At 36.1% G+C, this 12,436-nt stretch overlaps 1 pseudogene; it reads left to right on the forward strand.

Annotated features, from left to right (window-relative positions):
• Positions 1-5,692: 5,692 nt before the first annotated feature.
• Positions 5,693-12,436, forward strand: part of LOC141403140 (putative alpha-L-fucosidase) — a 29,915-nt pseudogene continuing 23,171 nt past the window's right edge.

Genomic DNA, 12,436 nt, shown 5'->3' on the forward strand with positions numbered 1-12,436 from the left:
CATCGAGAGGAATACCAGGTGACGAATCTAAACGTCCACAAGAACGGATCAGTCCATCAGAATCCAGGAATGGATTCAAACTCCGAAGCGGACTGGATGAAGAGATCGTCTTTTTGAGGTACAATGCTTTGTACTCCTCTGGGTAACAGAACTTTTGATACCACTTAACCAGGATATTACGACCTCCGATCATTTCGGAGCTACACAGAGGTTGGGAATCTTGCGGAGAAGCAGAACGATATCGTGGATGTGTACGGTGAATGAATCGATACACATAGGAAAACACTCTAAGTCCTCGTTGGTAGGATGAAATATTTCCCAAAGGATCATCCGTCGCATTGAAGTATGAAAAATGAACACGAACAGACTTTCGCTCCACGTCTGTTTCTGGAGAATGAATAAACTCTGGCCATTGATCAGAAGTCTCACGAAGCCACAATGGTCCGTACCACCAGAGATCATTGTCAATGATGTCCTGCGGCAACACACCACGGCTCGCCATATCAGCTGGATTGGTTTCAGAAGGAACATGGTGAAACCTTGAAGGATCCACTACTTGAATGATATTTGAAATTCGATTGGCTACGAATGTTTGCCAATGACCAGGAGGTTTGGAAAGCCAAGAAAGAACTATAGTGGAGTCTGTCCAGCAGTGTAAAGAATATTTAGAAACTTTAAGTGTAGGAAGTAAGGCATCGATCATTTCTGCCAGAAGAACAGCCCCACATAGCTCTAACCTTGGAATGGACAGTGTTTTCACTGGAGCAACTCTTGTCTTGGAATACACCAGGTGAGTAAATACGGACGTACCTCTAACTATTCGCACGTATAAAGCGGCTGCGTATGCCTTCTCGGATGCATCGCAAAAGCCATGAAACTGAATCTCAGCAGACGGTGTAAAATTGAGCCACCTCGGAATACGGACTTTATCAAGACTCGAATAAGTAGATTGGAACACTTTCCATTCGGACAAAATGGCGGGACTAATGACTTCATCCCAACCAGTACCATCGGATCATATTCTTTGCATGAGAATCTTTGCCACGACGATGCATGGCGAAAGCCAGCCAGCAGGATCGAATAACTTGGAGATCTGAGACAGGATCTCCCTTTTTGTATATGAACATGAAGAAGGAAACGTTGTTGTGGAAAAGAAAAAGGAATCAGAACTAGCGTCCCACCGAATTCCCACTGTTTTGGCTGTGCTGTGATCATCAAAGTTTAGAAATCCGTCATTAAGCAAATGATCCTTGGGAAGATCTGCAAGAATATCTCTTGAGTTCGTTGTCCACTTCCGAAGAGAAAAGCCCGCGGATTCTAGAGCAGACTTGAGCTCATTACGGGACTTGATTGCGGAAGGAATTGAATGTGCTCCAAAAAGCACATCGTCGACGTACATGAAATCACGAATAATCTCACTTGCAGTTGGATATATATCTTGAACATCGTCAGCAAGTTGGAGAAGGGTGCGAATAGCCAAGTACGGAGCACAATTGACACCAAAGGTGACAGTTTGCAACTCGAAATCATGAATGGTCTCACCTGGGTGGTTGCGGAATATGATTCGTTGAAATGGAGTATGATCTGGATGAACAAGAATCTGGCGGTACATTTTCTCAATGTCCGCATTGAACACATATCGGAAGAGACGCCATTTGAGAAGTAAAGTGGTCAAGTCAGATTGCAACACCGGACCAGTGTGCAAAACGTCATTGAGACTTTGACCATTAGACGTAACGGAAGAAGCATTAAAGACCACGCGAACTTTAGTGGTCGAACGCTCTGGCTTAATGACCGCGTGATGCGGTAAATAATAATGGCGAGAATCACTATCAGTACACGGAGCCGGAACTGGAACCATGTGTTTCAATTGAACGTACTCATTGAGTACCTGATCATACTTTGGTTTGAAATCTGAATTTCGGAGTAAGCGAATCTCATTACGAAGGAATTGTGTTACGGCTTTTGAACGAGACTGACCAAGGCTAATTTTTTCTGGAAATCCTTGCTTGATAGGAAGACGCACAACATAACAACCATCTTTATTCCTCTTGGTAGTAGAAACATAAAGCTCCTCGCAGAATTTGTCGGAATCTGAAGGGAACTTTCTTTTAGGAAGGCTCTCCACCTCCCAGAAACGACAAATTTCTTTGTCTAAGGAGATCTCACAATAATTCGAAACTAAGGTTGATGATGGAGAAGAAGTAGGAACGGGGCCAGTGAGAATCCATCCAAAGATGGTTTCTTGACCAATCAACGTGTCGCAAACATTTTGCATTACCCCAGCGCGGATAATGTCAGGAAGGAAGTCACCGCCTATCAAAAGGTCGATGTTTGAACTTTTAAAGAAGTGTGGATCAGCTAACTCGATTGAAGGAAGTCGAGAGAATAAAGATGCTGGTAATGTGTGTGAAGGAAGGTTTCCAGACAATTGCGGAACCACAAGTGCTTGCACGGAGAGCTGTACTGAACTATCGAATCGAGAGGACAACACAACAGAACATATCTTCCGAACGGAAGCCGCAGTCGAACTATTGAGACCAGAAATCTGAACGTTTGTACGCTGATAAGGAAGCTTTAATTTATTGAAGAATCGTTCAGATATGAATGTGCCTTGAGAACCGGAATCTAGGAGTACACGAGCGTTATACGATACCCCTAAGTGCAACACATTTACCAATGCGGTTCCCAATAAAACACTCCGAGAACTTGAAGCGAAACAGGTTTGAATGACTCCACCCCCAGAACTAGTGGACTGTACAGGATTCGGAGAAAATGGAGTGGAGTTTGCATTCAAATTTGTAGAACTCGCGGGTGGATTGGAAGAAAGACCATGCAGCATAGTGTTGTGCCGCCTCTGGCACTGAAGACAATTATTCTTGCTAGTGCAATTTTTGACGTGATGACTTTTTGAAAAACAATTTAGACAAAGACCTTGTTTCTTTATCTCAGCCACACGTTGTTTTACGTCCATCGTAATGAATCTGGGACATTTTCGAATTATATGAGCAGAATTAGTGCATAAAGGACACTTAGGAGCCGTAACTTTTGTCTGAAATGAACTGAGCTTCGAACTTTTAGAATTTGAACTGGAAGTAGGTTTATGACCATCTGACCTCGAATGACTGCGCATCTCGGAAACGGATTCAAGCGTACGATATCGATTCGTAAGGAAAGAGTCAAGGTCCGCCCACTTTGGAATGGCGGTTTTATCTGCCAAACCTTGTTCCCAAAGCGTCAAAGTTGAGTCAGGAAGACGATTTGAACAAAGGAAAACGAATATTGGATCCCAACTTTTGACGTCAATATCGTACAAAGATAGCGCAGCAATGCAAGAATTTATGTCGCGTTGCAATGATTTAATTGCATCCGCAGACTCGGATTTGATAGACGGAAGATTGAATAGGACCTTTAATTGGCCATTAACCAGAATTCGTTTATTTTCGAAACGATCGCACAAATTCTTCCAAGCAAGCTGAAAACCTTGATTGGTCAAAGGTGCACGTTGAACTATATCCCTCGCTTCACCTTTAGTCTTCTGGGTTAAATGGAACAATCGCTCAACTGGACTGAGCCCGGAATTCTTAATGTACACGGCCGTGAACATGTCTCGGAAAGTCGGCCATGACATATAATCCCCTTTGAAGACTTCGGTGTCGCATGGAGGGAGCTTGAAAGAATAATTGGAACAGTGATCGTGAGGTACACTAGAATTGGGAGTCTGGGGCGACGGATTCGGTGGAGAAACGGAAGGCTCTTTTGGAACTGTCTGACTCTGAAATTCTTCAGACAGCTGAGTCAGGCGGCCCAAGCACTCACAATAAGTTATATAGGCGCTATTGTATTTCGCCTTGAAAGTCTCCAGCTCGGAAGCAGCCTCTGCTCCTTCTTCCTCTTCTTCATCTTCCACATTCTGTTCCTCGTTAGCACGATCGGACATGAATCGCTCATATGCCGACTTGATCTCGACCCACATGGACTTCACTTCAGAAATGTGGATCTGTATGAAGTGGGAAGACGTTAAGGGAATATTACCACCAACCACATCGGCGTTAAAGGTGACCAAACGGTCAGCCTGACGAATAAAGGCTTCCAAAGACATGATTTTTCAGGAAAAATGAGGAAAGATAACCAAAAATACCAGAAAATATGGAAATACCTTTCAGAAAATGAAGAACAAGGATGATTTTCGTAACGAATTTATGTAGATTTTAGGGAAAACGGTCGAAAAACTTATATTTTTCCAAGGAAATGAACAGATTTTCCCGCTTTTCTACTATAAAAACAGCAGGAGCTATCAGAATTCAGATGTAATTGCTGAAGATGTAACAAAAACTGTAAGAAACTTGAGAAAATGCAGAAATAGTTAAGATTTGAGCGTATTTTATTTTTTCTGGTGCGACACCTAGTGGCGGAAAGCTGAACTATGGATGAGAACCACAAAAGTCAGCAAAGACAGTTGACAAATAACCAAAAAACAACAAAACCCCAGAAAAATCTCCAAAATATTGAAAAATTTAAGGGGTTTCTCTGTAGCTTCGGAGCGCCACCTGGTGGTAGTAGGTTGAACTACTGATGAGTTCACGCGTAGAAAGTAGACAGAGGGTGACTGTCCCAAAGGACAACAAAAAACCTGAAATGTTTGGCTAAAAGGATGAAAAACTTAAGTTTTTCTATGTATTTTCTTGTTTACAGAGCACCCTCTAGCGGCGATCGGATGAAGTATGAGTAAGCGCCAACGAAGAAACGATATATATTATCGGAATATCCAAAACGTACCAAGAAAAACTAGAAATGTTTAAAAAATTATCGAAAAAAATCAAGGTTTTTATGGATTTTTCGTATTTAAAGAGCGCCCTCTACTGGTTGTAAGGTGAACTAACGATAAGCACACAGAAAAAATAATACACTGTATATGAATGTCCAAAATGAACCAAGAAAACTCCGAAATATTTGAAAAAATAATGAAGAAATTAAGTTTTCCTATATATTCTTGTATGTATACAGCGCCCCCTAGCGGCAATATGGTGAACAATAAATCGGAAAGAAATAAGTGTCTCGATACCTCGTATATATACACGTTAATACGTAATAATATATATAGATGTTACACACAAGTTGTAGTCCGACCATACAAACGGGCTTGCTGTAGGGTGTACGCACAAGTAAAGAGAACACCAAGAGACACTGGTTGGTTGGTTGGCCGAACGAACGAACAGACACCAACAAGCAAACAGTGGAAGGAATGTATGTATGTACGAATGTGTGTTATGTGAGAACGCATGGTTCTGCTGTTAGGAGACTATTGAAATTAGAACTCTAACAGCAACAACACTATGGAATTTGATCGAAGATCGAAAAATAAGAAAATAACACACAAACAACTAGTACAAAGGGAGTTAGTACTAATATTCTCGGCAAAAAAGAGGAACGAAAAGAATAAAAGAAGCAAACACACTGTCGCGGATTGGAAAGAAATAAATTTATGATAATTTAAACACTTATTTATCGTAGTATAAATAAGAAAAAATTATAAATAAATGTAAAAAATGAAAATAATAATTTGAAATAAAATAAAAGAATATTCCACCAAAATTTATTGTTGAATTTGAATTGAAAAGTGTTGTGTTCTTTGAAAAAATAAATTGCAGAAATTTACACTTTGAATATAGAACACTGTGCGTTGAAAAAAATGAAAAAACCAATTGCCGTCGGCAAAACGCACTTGAACACAACACTGAATCAATGCACTATTGTTCACTTTTTTGAATATAAAGCACAAACTTACCTTGTTTTTTATGCTTTATGGAATAAGGGATGAATGTTTGGAAACTTTTCGCAACAGCTATCCAAATATCCGGCTCGAAGGACCAAAATGAAAATGCCAAACTCTGGATTTTCCTAGAATAGCTGGGATGGTTAGTTGTTGCAGATGGTGGGAAAACTTTCGTTGGATTAGAAAGGATTTCCACTTAAACTCACATGAAAAAGAAAATAAAAAGAAAAACACAAGATTTTTTCAGCGAAGGAAGTGAACAATATTGGAATTTATTGAAGCAATTTAGAAGGATTTTTGAACAATTCTTACCACGAACAATGCGTTTGATGGTTAAACAAGAAGTTATTTTATTTACAATAAAGGAAAAAGGACAGACCAATAGAAAAGAGAATTATGCATTTTAGTACAGAGAGAGAGATGCAATTTTAGGAAAAAAGCTAAAAATTAGAAATTGGAAATAGGGTGACCAGAGCAGTTAACTTTGACGTTAACACAGGTTAACACGAATTCGGTTTCTAAATAATGTACTGATATCAAAAAGTCAAACGTACCTTTTCAACAAAATTGTTTTTATCTTTGTTGTCTATTCTAAACGTTGTAGTAAGTTCATTTGAAAAGGTAGATCTATGCGGCTAATGTTTTGCAAGAAGTTTTTAACATCCTAAGAATAAAAGACCTAAAATAAAATGTCTCAAAAATTAGCTGTTATATAGGGTAACATCTTCTGAATAATGGTTTTCTACATTTTGATATCACAAATTCCAAAATTCGGTTGGAAAATGTGGATAAAATTTTCAAAATACCCATACCGTTCTAATAAAACATGGACTGGAATTTAAAATGTAGGCCGCTGTTGAAGTGTAGAGAGCAGTTCTTGAAAGAAATTAAATATCAATTCAAATAGGTACTAGAACATCAAAATTTTCAGTGTTCTCCATATTAAATATTGTTTATTTGTATATTATTCCTTTTCCTCTTACGAAGTAGCGGGCATTTTGCTAGTATTATATAAAATAGGTTAAATATAACAAGTGAGGGGTATTAAAACTACTAATAAAAAAATTACTATGTATGGGTAGTTATTATAAAATAAAAAATGTAAATAAAAAAAAACATTTTGATTAATTGTATTTTGATACTCCTAAGATGAATTGATGATTGATAGGATTAATGAAAAGGATTTTAAACTACTCCAAAAGAAATACAGCATTTTATTATAAGAGCAATATAAATATTTATACATATTTATATATATTATATATATTTTATACTAATTCAGAACATATTCAATACTTTTCAATGCCATCTCTTGTTCAAAGAAAGTGGTGCAAAGTGAGTGTTTAGCTAAGTTGATATCAAGTAAATTTAAGTCTCTATCTTTCTATGATTTCTTTTAGATATGTGGTATTGACCAGCAAACATCATGACGGTTATTGTCTGTGGCCGCCTGCCCAATAATTCGGTTGGAATTCTATGGATGTTGGGCCTAAAAGAGATATAATAAGTAATCAGCCCAATCATGAATATTCTTGCGGAATACAACTCTCGCGGAATAGATTTTTCTCGAGAGAACATTCCTCCTATCATGAATAATGTGAGAAAAATAATCATTGAATTTGGCAGCACTGAAGGGTCTTTTTCATACCTTGTGTGCCCTAATTATTGTGAAAACAAAGAAAAAATTTTAAGTGTTTTGGCCTGTTCCCGTACTTTATAAAGTGGTAAAAGTCGTAAAAGTTGTAAAAGTCGTAAACGATTTTCATATAAATTTTGTGTACGGGAACGCAAAATGTGTAAAAGTGGTAAAAATTGTAAAAACTTTTTAGTTCTGGAACAGAGCTTTTGTGTTTTTAGATAAAATCAACAAATTTGATTAAATAAATTACACTTTTATACATCGAAGACATTCAGAAGTTACTAATTTTTAAAAACATCAGATGTGATTGGAAATTTCTAAGAAGACAGTGCAATTGACTTCATTGTGCTATGGAACTGCCACTATCATGAATGTGTTAGAAACGAGTGTTTTTAATTAAATAATGGCAAAAATTGAAAAAATTCGAATTCTGAAATAAAAATAATTGAAAAAATGCATTTATCCACTGTTTATTTTTTCAATAATTGTTGTACAACAATTTTGTATGTCCAAAATTCTCTCATCCCATCGTTGATCGGTACAAAAAGTGGAGAGTGACTGAGTTTGCAAAGGGATGTTATTTTGTAAAATTTGTTAAATTTTTAATAAATGTCCAACCACAAGTAAAAGATTTTAATATAAAATCCCAACAAAAGTGTTTATTTTGCATGTTTTGTACAAAGTTTGTGGGAAATACTAAGATATTTTTAAACTCTCTTGAGTTTTGCAAGGGAGATTTTTTTTGGAGGCAAACACATGTTTGAGAGCGTTCATGATACCTACTTTTTCTCCATCGGAATTTTTTTCAGTGCGGATTTTTTGTTTGTGATAGCAAAGTACGTAAAAGAAGAATTTCCGCACGGAATTTTCATTCATGATTGGGCTGAATGTGTAATGAATGTTTTCAATGAAATTAGGTAATACTTGTATTTTATACACTTCACAGGAGAGTTATCCACAGCTATACGCCAACATACAAAGCTCAAATTTGGCCTCTATTATTCCCTGTTCGAATGGTTCAATCGTCTATATATCAATGATAAGCTGCACATATTCCTAACCCAAGACTATGTTAACCAAAAAGCTCGTCCGGAACAAATGTTTTGGTACAGTAATATTTACCGGAAATAATTTGGTCAGATGGTGATTGGGAAGCACCAGCTAAATATTGGAAATCTGAAGAATTTATTGCTCGGTGAGTTTATTCGTTTTTTATATACTCCATCATAAGCTGGAGGAGGGTATACTAAATTTTACATTTTGTTTATAACAAATAGAAATGTTCGTCGGAAACCCGATAAAGGAAATATATTCTTGATCAGTATAAAATTTTATGACGTCTGTACGTTCGCCTGTTGAAACCAAGATAGAGCTCCCAATATTTAAAAGTTTTACAATCGTTGAAGTTGAGGTTGTTGTTGAAAGCAACCCTATTGATGATGGCAACCCTATTCATGATGGCAACCCTGCTGATGATGCAACCCGGCTACTACCAATATCCTAAAGTGAAAAACGAATGTCATGTTGAGAAAAACAATGGCTCAAAATTTACCCAGCCGTTATTTATTGTGTGTTTATATTGTCTATGTATTTGTTAACAAACTTGGTATAAAAGGCCCATCAGGCACATACTTACTTTCTTTCCAGTTGTAATACCAAGTAAAAAACATGTAACATGTCAAAGTCCGATTTTTTAATTTATTATTTGGTTAAATTTTCCGATAAATTTAAATGTGTTAATAATTTTATTTATTTTTAAATTTATTTGTGTTAGTGAATAAATAAAAGACAACCGACAAGCCAACAATTGTATCCTTTGTGCCGTTTAAACTTATCGCCATTAAAAGCCAATATTAATAAAAACAGCCGCTATTTTTATATTACAAACAAAAATCCTTGTGTTGTTACTCTGAAAGGAAATAAGAAGGAAGTCGACGTTTATTCATTTTGGTTTACAGATTCGGAAAGCAACATCATTTTTGGGTCGATTCCGTATTGCGAGGCGAGTCATGTCGCGTCGTCTATCGTCTATCGTCTCTGTGACAAAATTTAAAAAATGCACTACGTAAAGCGATAGAAAATAATCGTCGATAACAAGTTATCGGTGATGTAGCGGAGCGTTTTTTGTTTTGATTTCAATAAATTAGAAAAAAAATATCAGAACAAGTTGTACACAAAAGTTATAGTTTTCTAAAATGATAAGCTCAGTGGAACTATTTTTTGATTATAGTGAAGAAGATATAGTTAACGCAGCATCTATCAGACGACACTTAAGATATAAATCTAATCCTTTAGAATTGCCATAAGTATTGTGAGTTTGTTTGGTTTCCAACATTCATGAAAATATTTGTTAATATTTTAGGTTTAAAGCCTATTTTCGGCTTCTAAAAGACGCTGTTATTTATATAGTGGAGGCATTAAAACTGACTTCAAAAAACCCACAGATCAACAGCAATACAGCCCCTACTTAAAGTGGGTGCTGCTTTAAGGTTTTTTGCAGAAGGAAGCTTTCAAAAATCTCATGGCAATGACTTTAACCTCGGGATGGCTCAACCCACATTGCCAAAGGTATTAAGCGAAGTTCTGGAGTTAATAGAGGAAAAACTGTGTACAATTTGGATTGTTTCCAAATTAACAGAAGAGGAAAAGCGTCAAAATAAAAATTATTTTTATTCAAAAACGTCTACGTTGATCTACGTTTAATTTTTTCGTTTTTATTCGTTTGCAAAAATGCACGGCGAAAGCTAATTTGTTGTCGCCGGAGAATGAACTTTATGGCGACAGAATTTGAGGTCGTCGGGCGACTTTTGCCATACGCAATGGAAAAATTGCAACTGGCAACGCGACACGACTCGCCTCGCAATATGGAATCGACCCATTTATTCAATGTTGTACAAGTTTATTAAACGTCAAAGCCAATTTTGTTGAAAGTTTATGTGAATTTTTGTATGTGTGTGTGTTTTTATGTTGAACAACAGTAGCCGGACGGTCAGACATTTGTGTCATACCTTGTGTGCCCTAATTATTGTGAAAACAAAGAAAAAATTTTAAGTGTTTTGGCCTGTTCCCGTACTTTATAAAGTGGTAAAAGTCGTAAAAGTTGTAAAAGTCGTAAACGATTTTCATATAAATTTTGTGTACGGGAACGCAAAATGTGTAAAAGTGGTAAAAATTGTAAAAACTTTTTAGTTCTGGAACAGAGCTTTTGTGTTTTTAGATAAAATCAACAAATTTGATTAAATAAATTACACTTTTATACATCGAAGACATTCAGAAGTTACTAATTTTTAAAAACATCAGATGTGATTGGAAATTTCTAAGAAGACAGTGCAATTGACTTCATTGTGCTATGGAACTGCCACTATCATGAATGTGTTAGAAACGAGTGTTTTTAATTAAATAATGGCAAAAATTGAAAAAATTCGAATTCTGAAATAAAAATAATTGAAAATATGCTTTTATCCACTGTTTTTTTTTCAATAATTCGACGCCTCCAAACAATAGTATGCTAAGTCGACTTAGCATGTTTTCAAGTTCTTTACATTTTTATATTTAACGTCCTTTAACTTAAGTTCTGTCAAATTTTGGTAATAATCGGACAATACGAACAGAAGTTATAAACCAATATTTACTTAGCATATTACTGAAGGTCAAAGAAATTTCCAAACTTTTAGAGCTTGTCCTGCAAAACTCACTGTTCAGAATAAGCAAACTATTATTAGGAGGTGTCGAACGTCCTTTAACTTAAGTTCTGTCAAATTTTGGTAAAGATCGGTCAAGCCGAACAGAAGTTATAAACAAATATTGACTTAGCATAGTACTGAAGTTCAAAAAATTTTCCACACTTTGAGAGCTTCTCCTGCAAAACTCACTTTTTAGACTTAGCATACTATTATTTGGAGGTGTCGAATTGTTGTACAACAATTTTGTATGTCCAAAATTCTCTCATCCCATCGTTGATCGGTATAAAAAGTGGAGAGTGACTGAGTTTGCAAAGGGATGTTATTTTGTAAAATTTGTTAAATTTTTAATAAATGTCCAACCACAAGTAAAAGATTTTAATATAAAATCCCAACAAAAGTGTTTATTTTGCATGTTTTGTACAAAGTTTGTGGGAAATACTAAGATATTTTTAAACTCTCTTGAGTTTTGCAAGGGAGATTTTTTTTGGAGGCAAACACATGTTTGAGAGCGTTCATGATACCTACTTTTTCTCCATCGGAATTTTTTTCAGTGCGGATTTTTTGTTTGTGATAGCAAAGTACGTAAAAGAAGAATTTCCGCACGGAATTTTCATTCATGATTGGGCTGAATGTGTAATGAATGTTTTCAATGAAATTAGGTAATACTTGTATTTTATACACTTCACAGGAGAGTTATCCACAGCTATACGCCAACATACAAAGCTCAAATTTGGCCTCTATTATTCCCTGTTCGAATGGTTCAATCGTCTATATATCAATGATAAGCTGCACATATTCCTAACCCAAGACTATGTTAACCAAAAAGCTCGTCCGGAACAAATGTTTTGGTACAGGAATATTTACCGGAAATAATTTGGTCAGATGGTGATTGGGAAGCACCAGCTAAATATTGGAAATCTGAAGAATTTATTGCTCGGTGAGTTTATTCGTTTTTTATATACTCCATCATAAGCTGGAGGAGGGTATACTAAATTTTACATTTTGTTTATAACAAATAGAAATGTTCGTCGGAAACCCGATAAAGGAAATATATTCTTGATCAGTATAAAATTTTATGACGTCTGTACGTTCGCCTGTTGAAACCAAGATAGAGCTCCCAATATTTAAAAGTTTTACAATCGTTGAAGTTGAGGTTGTTGTTGAAAGCAACCCTATTGATGATGGCAACCCTATTCATGATGGCAACCCTGCTGATGATGGCAACCCGGCTACTACCAATATCCTAAAGTGAAAAACGAATGTCATGTTGAGAAAAACAATGGCTCAAAATTTACCCAGCCGTTATTTATTGTGTGTTTATATTGTCTATGTATTTGT

Source organism: Musca autumnalis, unplaced genomic scaffold, assembly GCF_047663935.1.
Source record: "Musca autumnalis isolate F117 unplaced genomic scaffold, ASM4766393v1 scaffold_4, whole genome shotgun sequence".
NCBI lineage: Eukaryota > Metazoa > Arthropoda > Insecta > Diptera > Muscidae > Musca > Musca autumnalis.